The sequence below is a fragment of the Topomyia yanbarensis genome, chromosome 2 (genome assembly GCF_030247195.1).
Source record: "Topomyia yanbarensis strain Yona2022 chromosome 2, ASM3024719v1, whole genome shotgun sequence".
NCBI lineage: Eukaryota > Metazoa > Arthropoda > Insecta > Diptera > Culicidae > Topomyia > Topomyia yanbarensis.
The window spans coordinates 210,140,861-210,155,174 of NC_080671.1; the positions used below are offsets into that span (position 1 = coordinate 210,140,861).

The following is a 14,314-nucleotide window of genomic DNA, read 5'->3' on the forward strand; positions in this document are numbered from 1 at the left end:
GTAAGGCGTTTGGCGAAGCTAGCTTAATGCGGCTATGCCGCATAGCCGAGTTCAAGGATCCGAAGCGGTGCAAAGCCGCTGTCAATGAATACTATCCTATTGTTACTAAATAAGACATTGTAAATGCCTTAAACTAACCCCTATGTTTGAGTATACCGGGCAAACGAGTGGATCACAGGTTTGCTTGCGGTTCAGATGACAAGTAACAAGGCCACCTCGTCCGGACTTGGCTATGCGGCACAGCCGCATTAAGCTAGCTTCGCCAAAAGCCTTACTTTCGGAAGCACAATGACCACACGAGAAAGGTTGGCAGGTACAACTTATTTTTAAACTTGTTAATGAATTATTAAAATTTTCACTTTCTGCCTCTTTTTTATTAATCTACAACACTAAACTAGCATATTCACGAAAGAAAAACGTTTTCCACTTACAGGAGGAAAAGTATCTAAAGTAAACAATTACCCACTTTCCTTGCCGTTGATGCTGTGTTTGAACTTCTTTATAGGAACTGCATCCCGGTCAAACCATTCAGAACCCTGAATGTATTCCAGCTCAAATGCAACAACTGTTTGAGTCGGAATCGGGAATCCATTCAGAATTCCGAACTGCTTCTGGAATGGGTTCGACTGGGAAGCAACTAATTTTGACGTTCCGTACCGATAACATATCGTGTTAAAAGGAATTTACTTTTCCACGCTAGGAAAAATGCCGGTTTTACCCAGTAAAGCTCAGCCGGAAATGAACTGGAATTCCGGCTGGTTCCAGTTCGCATTCCGGCTCCAGTGACACAACCGATTCTAACTAGAATCGGTTGTGTCACTGGAGCCGGAATACGAACTGGATCCAGCCGGAATTCCGGTTCATTTCCGGCTGAGCTTAACTGGGTAAGAGTTTCTGTCAGCTGAGTATCGAAACCACGGCTCGTGGCCAATAAATTTTTTTCCTAAATTAATTTCTTAACTCTTACCCGTACAGATCCCTTGTCGCCGTCGTCCGAACTAGCGTTTTCCGGAGCCGGATTCGCTGGGGAAACTGCTTCGGATAGAAAATCCGTATGGTTTCTATTTAATCACAACAAAATAAAAGTAAAACACTACTGTTTTCCAGGAATTTTTATCAATTTCCTGGCGGTACACAACAAACACATCCACTCGCGATCACGATTGAAGTTCAACTAAACGCAAATGAATGACAGAAATGCATTGATTTGAGAGTGTAAAAGCGAGAGAAACAATAATTCGAATAGCATAAAAGCACACTCAACTCATTCATCTCTTTCGCTCTCACGGCCTGGAATAGGAACGACAAATGTAATCAACTATGACAGAGCAGGATTGGCCCACGAATTGGCGCACTGGGTCACAACATGTGGTCGGCACCCAGACATGCTATCTCTTTCGCTTCTTTTACCTGGTGTATAAGCTTCTTTCAAGAATGCGTGTACCACCGTCAACGAAGTTTTGGCGTCAGTGTGCTCTTGGGCTCGCATCTGGTAGGATGGTTGTTAATTGATGCGCGCAGATGTATGATAAATAGGGTATTCAAGTTTTCATTGCGCTCAAATACGGTTTTTCACTATTCTCGGGTTATTTTTGCTATTATCAGTTTCTCGGTGATGGTTTGGCCGATTATCACAAATGCCTCAAATTAAAGGTATGTTTTCCTGCTACAAAATTTCGTACGGATCCGTTGTATGGTTTCGGAAATAAAAACTGTTAATCGTCCGGTCACATGAAATTCCCATAGAAGGAACTAAAAAATTCTAAGAAATCGAATTTGAATTTGGGATGATAAATATCTTTAAAATGCATGAAACATCGAGATTTTAACCAAACCATTTTTGGTGTTTAGATCATATGGGCATCCTTCCTATACATTATGTGAACATTATCCTGTTTCTCCTACCAGCTGATCAAGACGACCAAACTCAAACCGCTGATTACTGGTTCAAGTTATCGATTTGGTCTTTTCTTTTACAAAATTTTAGAACTCGAATATTGATTTCTTGTATATAGTTGTCATGTCATGTATAATGAAAATGTATTACACTCAGGTTTTTTTTACGCGGGGGATACGTACCGCGTTAATTGGAAAATCCGCGTAAAAAGCCGCGTTAATTCGAAAATCCTCGTAAAAAACCGCGTTAATTCGAAAGTTCGCCTAAAAAAACTCTCAACACAAGACTTTTTTTGCACGGATTTCGCAATTAATACGGTTTTTGGAAAAATAAGTCCTTTTGAATGCAAAAGACTTAGACTTTTTCCTACAAAAATGCTGAGTTCTTTTAAATCCAAAGAACTTAGAAGAATTTTGGCAGTTTTTCTGCGCGGATTTCGCAATTATCTCGTTTTTTGCAAAAAAAAATATGCCTAGTCCTTTTGAATGCAACAGACTTAGAAGATTTTCGGAAAGATGGAAGAGACGGGTCTGGACTCCTTATGTCCCGCATCTCAACAATATGGGTATTTTCTGAATGGTCTTGACGAGTAGGTGCCAGAAATTGATTTTTGGTGTCGTTTTGAAATCCAAGATGGCGACTTCCGGTTTAGCGAAATTCACTACAACCCATGCAATATGGGTATTGTCGGAATAGTCTTGACGAGTAGGTGCCAGAAATTGATTTTTGGTGTCATTTTGAAATCTAAGATGGCGACTTCCGGTTTAGCGAAATTCTCTACAAGCCATGCAATATGGGTATTGTCGGAATAGTCTTGACGAGTAGGTGCCAGAAATGTATGTTTGACGGCATTTTGAAATCCAAAATAGCGACTTCCGGTTTGGCGAAATTCGTTATAACCCAATAAATATGTGTATTTTCGGAATGGTCTTGAACAGTAGGTGCCAGAAATTGATATTTAACGCTATTTTGAAATCCAAGATGGCAACTTCCGGTTTAGCGAAATTCGCTGTAACCCAATCAATATAGGTATTTTCGGAATGGTGTTAACGAGCAGGTGCCAGGAATAAATAAATAAATAAATCACCATCTTCAGCCCAAGGTTGTCCATGAAAAATTGATTTTGGAAGCCATTTTGAAATCCAAGATGGTGATTTCCGGCTTAGCGAGATTCTCTACAACTTAACCAATATGAATATTTTCGGAATGGTGTTTGACGAGCAGAAGAAAAATCTCGATGTTTGACGTCATTTTGAAATTCTAGATGGCGACTTCCGGTTAACCGAAATTCCTGAATGGAAAATTTGGGCGATCATCCAAAACATCCTCGAATATAAGATCTAATCATAAACCAGCGAAATGTAAAATATTTTTATGTGTGCATCCTGAAGAGTGCAGTGAGAATGGAAATGAGAGAAGAAAGAGATGTATGTAATGTGAGTTGGGGGTTTTAATTGATTCAAATTAAACACATTGCTAAAATTCAACTGCTTAATTAAAGCTATTTGTACATCCCATACTGATTGGGTTATAGCGAATTTCGCTAAACCGGAAGTCGCTATCTTAGATTTAAAAATGGCGTCAAAATCAATTTCTGGTACCTACTTCAAGACCATTCCGTAAATATCCATATTGTTGAGGTGCGGGCCATAAGGAATCTTCCAGACCCGCGTCTTCCAGCTTTCTGAAAATCTTCTAAGTCTTTTGCATTCAAAAGGACTTAGAATATTTTTTTGAAAAAAACCGTGTTAATTTCGAACCACGATTTTTTTTTCAGAAAAACATCTAAGTCTTTTGCATTAAAAAAAGGAAATTTATTCATTTCAACCACCATCAAATGCATTTTGAACATCATTCTTCAATAGATGCACAATATATGTACCTATGTGAAAAACTGGTGCGAGTATTACGTACTACTATCGCACTGGCGGATCGCATTCATTGAAATTGAGTGAGTTTCAGGCAACTTATATTTTAACTAAAGATTAGGACAAATCAGACTTAAGTCCACGCTGGCACGTAGCCAGAGGGAAGGAGGGGGAGTCTAAAGGGTAACTCCGCTCCCCCACCACATTTTCGGGAATAATGATAAATGATCACAAATAAAAAAAATAATTCCAAACAAGCGTGTTTTCAAATTGATGTGAAAATGATATAGAATAAATTTAATAGTAGAATGCCGGTTATTGTAAAAAGAATCCAGTTAGAATCCCCCACGCGGTTAAATCAAGTAAGGAAAGAGTGTAAGCGTGTAAACTGAAAGGCTTCCCAAAAACAATATGGCGACTCGAAAGAAAAAAGAATTGTGAAAGCGTGTAAACCACGTGCCTTTTCATACTAGCAAAATTGCTGCTTGGTCGCCTGTCATGAAAAATGGCTGCTTTGTAGCCTGCAAAGAAAAAACTCAGCAGCCGCATGCACATATTATATTTCGCAAAAATCGCCTTAAGGGCCATCCATATACCACGTGGACAATTTAGGAAAGGGTAGAGTTCACGAGAAAGTCCATGCTTGTCCATTGGGATGGGGGTGGGGGTATGGGTAATGTCCACGTCGTCATATTTTTGTCTTTTATATAAAAATGAAACAAATTTGTATTGTCATTGGTGTGAGCGGTTATATTCAAATTTTTTCAAGATTTATAAATAGTCCAAGTGCTTATAACAGCATAGTATATGCGTGTGCATCACGTGTGAAAATTGAAAACATCTATGAAGACTATCATCGAAAAAATCATAAGAACTCGCACGAAAAAGAATCAGAATTTTTTATCTACACACCTAGAAAAAATAGTGTAAATTTACGTCTCCTGACCCTGACATATACGAGCATCAAAAAATTAAAGGGTTGTGTACAGGACACGACCACGGTGACATTAAAAATGTAGCTTTTTGCAAGAGCGTGCAAATGAATTTTATCTATCACACATATCGACTCACGTTCTTGCTCACTCGCCTGTTTTCATATGTTACAATTTGCTATATACCCTCCCCATTAAGACATAATTTAATCTACTATTACAATTAATCAAGTATCTCACTAGGTGATTGGCATTATTTGGCTGATCCAACTAGTAAAAATAGTCTGTCCAGAAAATATATTCAAAAGAAAAGTTCCATATTGAGAGCTGTGATGAGGAAGCCCACGCCCGCCAACGGAAATATACAGATTCTCCATGAAATATGAAATTTCATTTTCCATTTAAATTTTCAATAATGTACTAATGAACTTAGGTAAACAATCTTAAGTTTAAGTATTTCTTGATCGATTAGTGGTGGAAAAAATGAAATTATTTGATAAATTACATTGTTGTGCAACGTTCGCACTACCAGTTAAAACGGGTTTTTATGCTATCTTGGTGACATTTTTCTTGTTGCTAATTATTAAAACGTGTTATAACTCTGTAGTGTAAATATTGTATTATTAAACCAATTCTGCAGCGTTTTATCTTATATAGGTGTTTTATGTGGTAATAGGACTGACATAATTATATCTTCAGTACAGCGGTTTGTTTCATAATTTAAAACAGATTTATTTTAAAATTTAAATTAGTATACCCAATCGTTCTATTTGTTGTATTCTTTAAAACGCAATTAGAACTGTGTTTTAAATTCATAGGGTAGGACAGATATTCTGACTGGATAAACTGGGAAAACAATTTTAAGTCCAGTAACGCTTAAGACATGGCTTGAATTTTAATCGAAAAAGAACACCCGCTTCAACTGCTGCTGGGACGGTAAGTTCTGTTTTAAATTTTTCCGTTGTGTGCAGTACGAAACAAAAATCAAAATCCGCGTAAAGAAACCTGAGTGTACTCTCCTATATAAAATACTACGCTGCTGAACAGTGCAATAACTACAGAAGCACGTTGTCAGATGCCTTACTGATAAAAAACATACATATAACCGAAATATGAAACATGAAAACCAATAGGCTCTTTACGCAGCTACAAAGCGCCGTAAACATGTATTAACAAGTTACAACGCACACGCATGCATAACAATAAATATATTTTTTTCAAACGCAACACTCTTAAGCAGCACACACCGTATTGAATTAAATCCAAACCACCCCACCCATCCACTTTGCAAATCATTCTGTGACACCGTGCTGGTACCCGAAAAATCCGCACACGGCCACCGCTGCCGAAAATGCATAGCGTCTACCGCTTATTGTAGTGCCCAGACGCTGCAGCCATGATCTTACCCGTTCGACATAAGAACAAAAACTGATTCAAACGGGTACGCGTCACCTCTATTTATAAACTAACCGTATATGGTTTAGTCACTTAGGTGCGAGTGTGTGCAAATGCCAACGTTACCGAAAATCGATAGCGCTTATTGCATCGCCCGGAGACGATGTTACCCGTATGGGAGAAGAGCAACAACTGATTTAAACGGACATGCGTTGCTTCTATTTATGACTTTTCGTGTTTCATTGAGCAACTAAGCTGCCCTCTAATGACGGCTGTGTCTGAGAAATCTGCCTCACGAATGGTAATTTTCCCGTTTTTCGAGAACTTTTTAATTTTACCAATTTCCAAAAGTCTACTTTTATTGGGGAGATATTAAATTATTACCAATATTTAAGTTAGGTGTTTCTGAATCGGTTGGTGTATGAATGATTAAAATCCATCTAGTAATATCGGAGTTATAAGCGTGCAAACCTTACATAGTTTCGTTACATGGGAGATAGTTTAGATTTTAGAATGACACCTAGCCCCAGATAGTGGAGTAAGACATTTTTAATGTCAAAATGACTTAGTTTTACGTTTGATTTTAATTTTACATGACGTTTAATTTCGTAAATCATGTAATTTTACTCCACATACAGCGTTTGTTCTGAATGGTAGGAAGTGTAATTTTATGTTATTGCGCATGTAAAGTATATGTTTCATGTAAAATTAAACGGAACACGGCAATGTTCCGTCATTTCGTAAATTACGGTTTGTTGAATTGTGTCATGTTTGCAATTACGTCAACAATAAAATTCAGATTTTTTTGGTGTATAGGGTAACTGCTCCCTAATTCATCTTAGCACCTCTATTCATCTCACCCATTTGAACACATTAGTGCTGCTTCTTAGGAACGAAGCAAAGATGATGATACCTATTTAAGCGCAATCCACTAACTCTAAGTCAAATTATCAACGAAATAGTGTGATATCCTGACTAATGAGATGAATAAGGGCTCGTCTACCCTAAATCACTTGATGTAATCATCTGTATCATGGTCTAATCACATTAATTTTGGATTTCATAGCTAGAGGTTGAAATTACGAACCAATTCAAGAATTCAAAGGTTATTTCTGATGAATCTTTGAAATGTAAATATAAAATATCATAAGTCGTTGAGATTTGAACGATTTTCATAAGGTTTGCTTCATATTAGTCTTCCACATGGGAAAATTTTCTAAATCCCATTTTTATGAAACTAACCATTTTTTTGAAAGTCCACATGGACACCGTAGGGAGGGGTAGGGGTTTATGAATCGTCCACACTTGTCCACGAGGGGGTCAGAAAAGAGGGGTTTTTTGTCCACGTGGTAAATAAACGGCCCCTTACACTACGCCACATCGCAATTGAATAAAAAAGCTCGCGCATAAATATCAGCAAAAATACCTTGCCGCAATGAAAACTAGGCATGGCGGTTCAGGACAACTACATTATATTCAAATCACAAAACAAATAGTTTTCCTTTTGTTCTAACATAATAACATCGAAAAATTGCATATAATCAATCGTAAGACTAAAACAAAATGGCCGCCAGCATAAAATAATTCCGCTACAAAGCTTGGCATGGCAGATCGGGACGGTCGCATTGTATTCAGCTGAATGCCTTGAGCAACACGATTTTTTGAGCCATTAATGCATTGCTCGTATACGCACACCAGCGTTAGCAACGACGAGCCAAAGGGCCCATTGATCGCAGCAACCTCGACCGGCCATCTTTTTGCTTACGATCGCCTCACAGGTAAGACGTGATCCTGTTGCTCTCATTTAAGTGTAATACCGTGATGGGATATTTTCGAGCAATGCACTCGAATTCTCAAATTTTGGTCTACGTGGTTTATGAATGGCCCCTTGTCTCTCTGGTCGTGACAATTTGGCGTATACAATGCTACCCAGCGGTGAAAACACGACCCATGGGCTTTTCCCATGTAAATTATCAAAAACGGTTCACCAGAAGTTGCCATCTTGGTTTCCAGAATTGCGTCCAAAATCGATCTCTGGTATCTACTCGTAAAGCCTGTTCCGAAAGTACCCATATTGATTAGGTTAGAGAGAATTAAGCATTTGCCACAAAAATGGGGTAAAATAAATAAAAACAATTGTGGCGAACGTTTCAGTGGCATTCAATTTTTGAACCACAATATAAAATTAATTCACTTCGTAAATATTCTATGGGCATACTTTTTCGATCGATCTGCTTCTTTCTATAACACTCAGCAAATGATCAAAAAACTTTTAGGCAAGTTTTCACTTGTTCAACAAATATTTTGGTTGTAGTATAGAACCTACGAATCAATTGTCGACAACCGACCAGTGACGGCAACCGACCAGTTTCCCCTACCTACTACGAAACTATATGAAGTGAAACGAGAAAAATGTTAGCCATTCGTTAGGTGTAACATTTTTGTAACAAATAATTCAAAATTATTTTAAGCCATATTTAAATGTTTTTGAAACCAAATTGTTTGTTAGAAATTCAGAGTTTGGTAAATAATGTCTTTGATGCGGTTGGCCAACACGAATCGGTGCCGAACTGGATCATGTGTGGCCTCAATAATACTGTACAAAGATAATGTGGTCAATCGTTAAAACTGATTCAAAACCTTTATAATAATTTTTAAAGCATGTAGAAAATCACAACTAAAAGATTGAAACTTCATGAATCCAGTACTAAAACTCAGAGTTTTTTTCGGAAGCATTTTTAGTAGATTTACTGATATTAATATATACTGGTGACTGGATTAAAGTCCATATAAGTTCTAGAATATGAATTGACCAATTTTACACAAACTCGAATTCAAATTCCAATTAGTTCTAATTAAAGTTAAAAAATTCCTTTCGACAAAAACAACACCGCATTTAATGTAAAATTTGTGAATTTTACATTCATCAAGCAGTGACCGCTGGCTTATTCTTTGTTCCGGAACTCTGTGGACTCTCGAAAGTATTTTCAAAATAGCATTGCAACTATTGCGCTTTTTATCTGTTTTGCCTAAACAACTTCAAGGTACCGAAGAGGGGCAGTAAAGCAGTTTTTGCATGTCGCTAAATATTGTATTTAAACACTAAAGTGTGTTTTTAACTACGCAAGAGACCTCAATATATTTTACATTCTCGTGTTCGATGATTTTTTTAAGACGGGTCAGAAAACGTAGAAAAACATCTATGGTCCCTTAAGTGATTGGTCTACATCAGCAACATTGAACGTATTATTGTTTGAATTATTTTACAATAGTAAATATGCTGTTTGTTTAGGCTTAGGTGCTTTTCTGATCTAACAGGTAGGGTGATAATAGAAACAAGGAGAAAATCTGCTCATTACCTTATATTTTCATAAAAATATACAGGCATTTTCCAACGTCAACGAAATAAGCAGATTGGAAGCAACACCATTAATTTTGTTCTACCGATTCTCACTTTTTCCGCAACTTTTTACCAAGTTTAATGCAGCCGAGCTAACCAAGATCTCAGTACAAGTGACGTTTGTTTTGCTGAAACTCTGAAAATATATTACTGAAAATCAGTAAATTGAAGCCACGTTGCTGAACTATCAATTGAAAAAATTAACTGACCGTTCAGCTGTGCGGAAAACACCGAACTGAAGAAGAGATATTCAAATTTTGAATCTTCAAAAGCGCGAACAATTTTGAAGAAACTACTTTCCTCCGAATCAAACTTAAATTATAAATGCTAATAACAGTTTTGGTTTCATCTCAATTAATGCCTCATTGAGACGAGTACATATAGACCTTTTTAGTAGACCCAACACGAAAAACACTCAAATAGCTATATAATTAGCTGTAGGAAGCTAAAAAAATGCATTTAAAGTATAGTCCATAAAGGAAGAGTATTCTGATTGCAATTGAAAAGCGAGATAGTGAACTTGTTCTTTGTTTATTGTCTTATTTTCAGAGTGCGCAACTAGTGTTTAGGATAAGCAATTTATTAACTAAAATGTACATAAGATGCGCATAAGTTGCCCAGCCGAAAATAGGAAAAAACGTCAGGCGCAAGTCCAATCAGTTTCTAAACTGCTCACTCGACTGACACGCAGAAGTGAAACTTATTCACCAGCAATTCAATACTAGCGCATGCCAAATAACTGGTGTATTGGTATGTGTACTTTAAAAGTCTCTTTCCTCTCGATGCCGTTTGTTGACCAAATCATCGGCCCTCACCGTACGATGGATTGTTGAGCTGTCTGATGTGATGATCTCTCTCTCTCGCGCAACATAATCAAGCTTTGTTTATGTTGCACACTGGTGTCACAGCGCGTCGCTTTACTCTCCCGCAACAAAAAGTCATCAAAATACCGATGAGTTGCTGGTGGATTTTAGAACGTGCCTAATGTATTTTCGTTGCGTGCAATGTTTTTGCGTTGCGTGTAAGACGTCAAAACCCTACAGAAAAACTAGCCCTACATTTAACAAAACGTCGAACAAAGTGGATCAGCATAGGACGTTTGTTAAACAAACTTTTCTACGAGGCAGTGCAGAGCTGATGCAAAAATGGAAATTAAATGCATTTTTTCAATTTGATGCAAATTTGTTATACATTCTTAGAGTGATCTACCCCTAGGCTGGAGCCGTAAACTACACTTGAATGTAAGAACATGAAATAAGCTAGAGTTTATTTGCAGATTTCTTTTAAATTTGAAAAATAAACCGGTATATTTCTCTTATTCAATGGTGGACGTTTCAGGAATCAGATAAACATGTCTCTACCAGCGAGCTTCCTTATTCAAGGATTCTGTTAGTTAAATTTTTATAGAATGAAATTCTATTTTTCAGCTTCAATTAAATAATGTAACGGTTTTTAATATCCAGTGCAAGCATTTTTTTTTAGGAAATCGTTGTAGAATGAAAGAGAAGAACTCCACAAAAATCCTATTTTTAAAATAGAAGGTGAGATACATCGTTCCGAAATGTGTCCCTTTTTACTCGAGTACTGGAACCAAACTGCCGTCGGACTTTATCTTCAAATCAATGTAAAGCACCCGGAAAAAAACTGTCACGGTATAAAACTAGTTTTATACTGTGACAGGCTCTATTTCCATCACACGATTGATGTCATGTACCGGTAACACGCTTGCATCAATGACACGCAAAAAGAAATTTGCTCATTTAAGCGTCGCCCACCTTGATTGATTTTGAATGTCAAAAGTTTTCTTGATTCTTGACAAGTGCTATTATTTACACTTCGTGCGTAGTGTCTGTTCCTCCCTCCCAGGTACCACGCAGAATTTTATTTATGCATCGATAGCATACTTTTCTATCTGCCTCTCGTTCCTCCTGCTGTAAATTTTATGCATTGGACATATTCGGTCTATCCCAGAGGGGAAACAACTTGACATCTCCTATACTGAAAAAAAGCAAACGTTAATTCTATTTGCTTCAAACCACTTAAAATTCATGTGAAGACGAAATGCTAATGTTATCACGCGCACACATACCTTCTATGTGTCAACTGTATAAACTATATATGCGCACACATAACTTATATGTGCCTATTGTTATAGAATCATAACGGGCATAACGTTTACTTTTTTTGAGTGTATCCAAATCGTTGAAACCACTCCTAGTTAAGCTCAGCCGGAAATTAACCGGAATTCTGGCTGGTTACAGTTCGTATTCCGGCTCCAGTGACACAATCGATTCTAGTTAGAATCGGTTGTGTCACTGGAGCCGGAATGCGAACTGGAACCAGCCAGAATTCCGGTTCATTTCCGGTTGAACTTTACTGGGCTTTTTTGGGTCTGTGGGTCCAAAATGGCGGACCAAACTTTATTCAAGACTAATTTCTAAAAAAAGCGTAAACGCGTATTAAAGTGAAAATTTTCTCAGATTTTTTTACTTTTGATAATTGACTTTCGAAGACTTTTTGGGGGTTTAGCGTTGTTTTGTTATAAAAGTAATGCAACTGTACTACGATCATTTTTTAGAATCATCGGCATACAAACAAGCGGTGCGCATACCAGCTCGATAATACCTTCATTTAGTTTTTAAGATATTATGGTAGCAATATTTGTATTGCAATGTAAACAAAACGCACAATGATACAGTCCATGTTTTTCTCCCTCTTCGATAAAAACGAGCTGTCATCACTTCTGAAATTCGTGGTAATCTTTGCACCGTAAATGCCACAGCATTGTAATACGCGAAAGATGTTTCAAGGGCGACGGGCTCACACTAGAAGCGCACTCAAATCAAATCATGCATTCTGCATTTTACATTCGGCACTATTCGTAATTATTTTATGAAACACCGAAATGGCGAATTAACTTGTTTATATGCACAATAAATTATTACGCTGTTTTGAAATGATTATCTTGATTATCTCGTCCGAATTGAAATAAAGAAAAAAAGTTCGTAAAAGACGTCACGAAATTATTTTCTCGCATAGAAATTTACTGTATCACATTTATTGGACGGCACTCTACTGTGGCGACATCATCCCAAACACGGTGGTTTCAAGAAACTTAGGGTAAATGTTAAGTTGCGGGAGGGTTGCAGAATAAGTTCTTTTAACTTACTTTTGAATTGTGCGCCGCTTTCGCACTTATTAGTGTTGTCAAAAACAAAACGAGAGATTCGTCTCAGTCGAGGTCTTCCGTGAAGGAAGGTACTTTTGAGTTGTTTGGGGTATACTCAAAATTAGGTAAATTCAACTTAAATTTGAGTATAAAAAACCTATCAATGAGTTGTAATTTTTGCCGTGGTTAAATGAAAACTACCTTCAACACGGTTTACCTAATTTTAACTTCCCCCACGATACCACGAGATTGAGTCAAAGGAACTCAATTTTAGGTAGTTTTTCGTTTCCGTGAACAGTTGCGCAAAGACTGAAGCAAATCTACCTATCGAACACTCAAAATGCCTACCTATCGGACACGAATAACAATGCTCGAATGCGTGGGAGTATCGTTATTATGAGATTATAATTATAAGAAAAAAATCAATGCTGTAATATTAACATTATTTCAAACCAGGAATATTTCGCTTAAAGATATAATTATTAAAAAATATATGTGCACTGATATTCAAATTTGGCACTATTTCGAACACCCGGAACAGCTCTGAGTAGAGTTAATAATTTTCCACCGACAGTGGAAATATGAAGGTATTTCTCATAGTTAAAGTGCAACTAAAATTTTGAAAAAATTGTGTATGCATTCCTTTTATATTTAAGTACTTATTCAAATTTATCTTACGCTGCAAATTTGACTGTTTTTTGTCACTCCCCAATCAGACAGCAAGCGGCAAAAACCAATACATTTCGCTCTTAGTTGCGGATCAGTTGGGAACCGGAAAAAATTAAATTCTTTATACGATGTTATTTATCGTACTGATTTTTGCAAAATAAAACTAAACACTTAATTTTAAAATTTTAAATGCACAAAATTAACTTCTAACTGAAGCGTTCGAGTGAAGTCACTGAAATTTAACTAAAAATAAAAGGTTGCCAAAATTTAAAAAGGCCAATGATTGATCCAATGTTGCCAATCCTCTTTACGCAACTCTATCATTAAAAACTCTGGGTCTATCCACTCATTGAATGCTTACTAGAAGTATATACATGAAAATGCATAAAAATCACAGAAGAAAAGAGACGGGAATAGAAAGTATGATAACTATGCATATTTTTTGTTTCTCAGTGTAGTGCACGGTTTGTGTCACGTGCAAAAATGGTTTTAAACATTTTTTCCTTAATGAATACAAATACAAACGCTCAACTAGTCTATAGCGCCATTCGCCGATCAATACAAATAATGAATATTCATTCACCGATCACATGGACATCCATTCATCGATCATTTGTTATTGCTCATTTTCTTGCCGAATAACAGTTTATAAATGAAAATTTTAGTAATTTCGAAAGCGGACCCTACACGAGCAGGAATATTGACAATAAATATTATAAAAATATTGATTCTGTAGAATTCAAATGGGATTGATGGATTGAAGCAGTCTTGTTAATATTTTTATTGACAATATTCATGTCTCGTGCATGGTCCGCTTAAGACTAACAGAACAGCACCGGAGCGTGGTTACAACCGATTTGCTAACCGCCATCATAACACGACACAGCACCGGCGGTTGGTAAACAGGTTGGGAAATGGAAACTTATCGTTTCGGTTTATAGCGAGTACCTATATATTTGGTAACTTCTTCCAACCGACGCCAAC

At 37.0% G+C, this 14,314-nt stretch overlaps 1 protein-coding gene across 8 annotated transcripts in view; it reads right to left on the reverse strand.

The window, feature by feature from the left end:
- LOC131682823 (uncharacterized) overlaps positions 1–13,540 on the reverse strand; it is a 25,365-nt gene extending 11,825 nt beyond the window's left edge. For 6 of the 8 annotated variants that reach the window (XM_058964589.1, XM_058964588.1, XM_058964587.1 and 3 more), the window contains exon 1: positions 968–1,142. The gene's annotated coding sequence lies outside the window, so the exon portion shown is untranslated. Of the gene's footprint in view, positions 1–967; positions 1,143–13,339 lie in introns of those variants that run through there. The other 2 variants (XM_058964591.1, XM_058964584.1) reach the window with 1 other exon arrangement.
- Between the last annotated feature and the right edge of the window lie 774 nt (positions 13,541–14,314).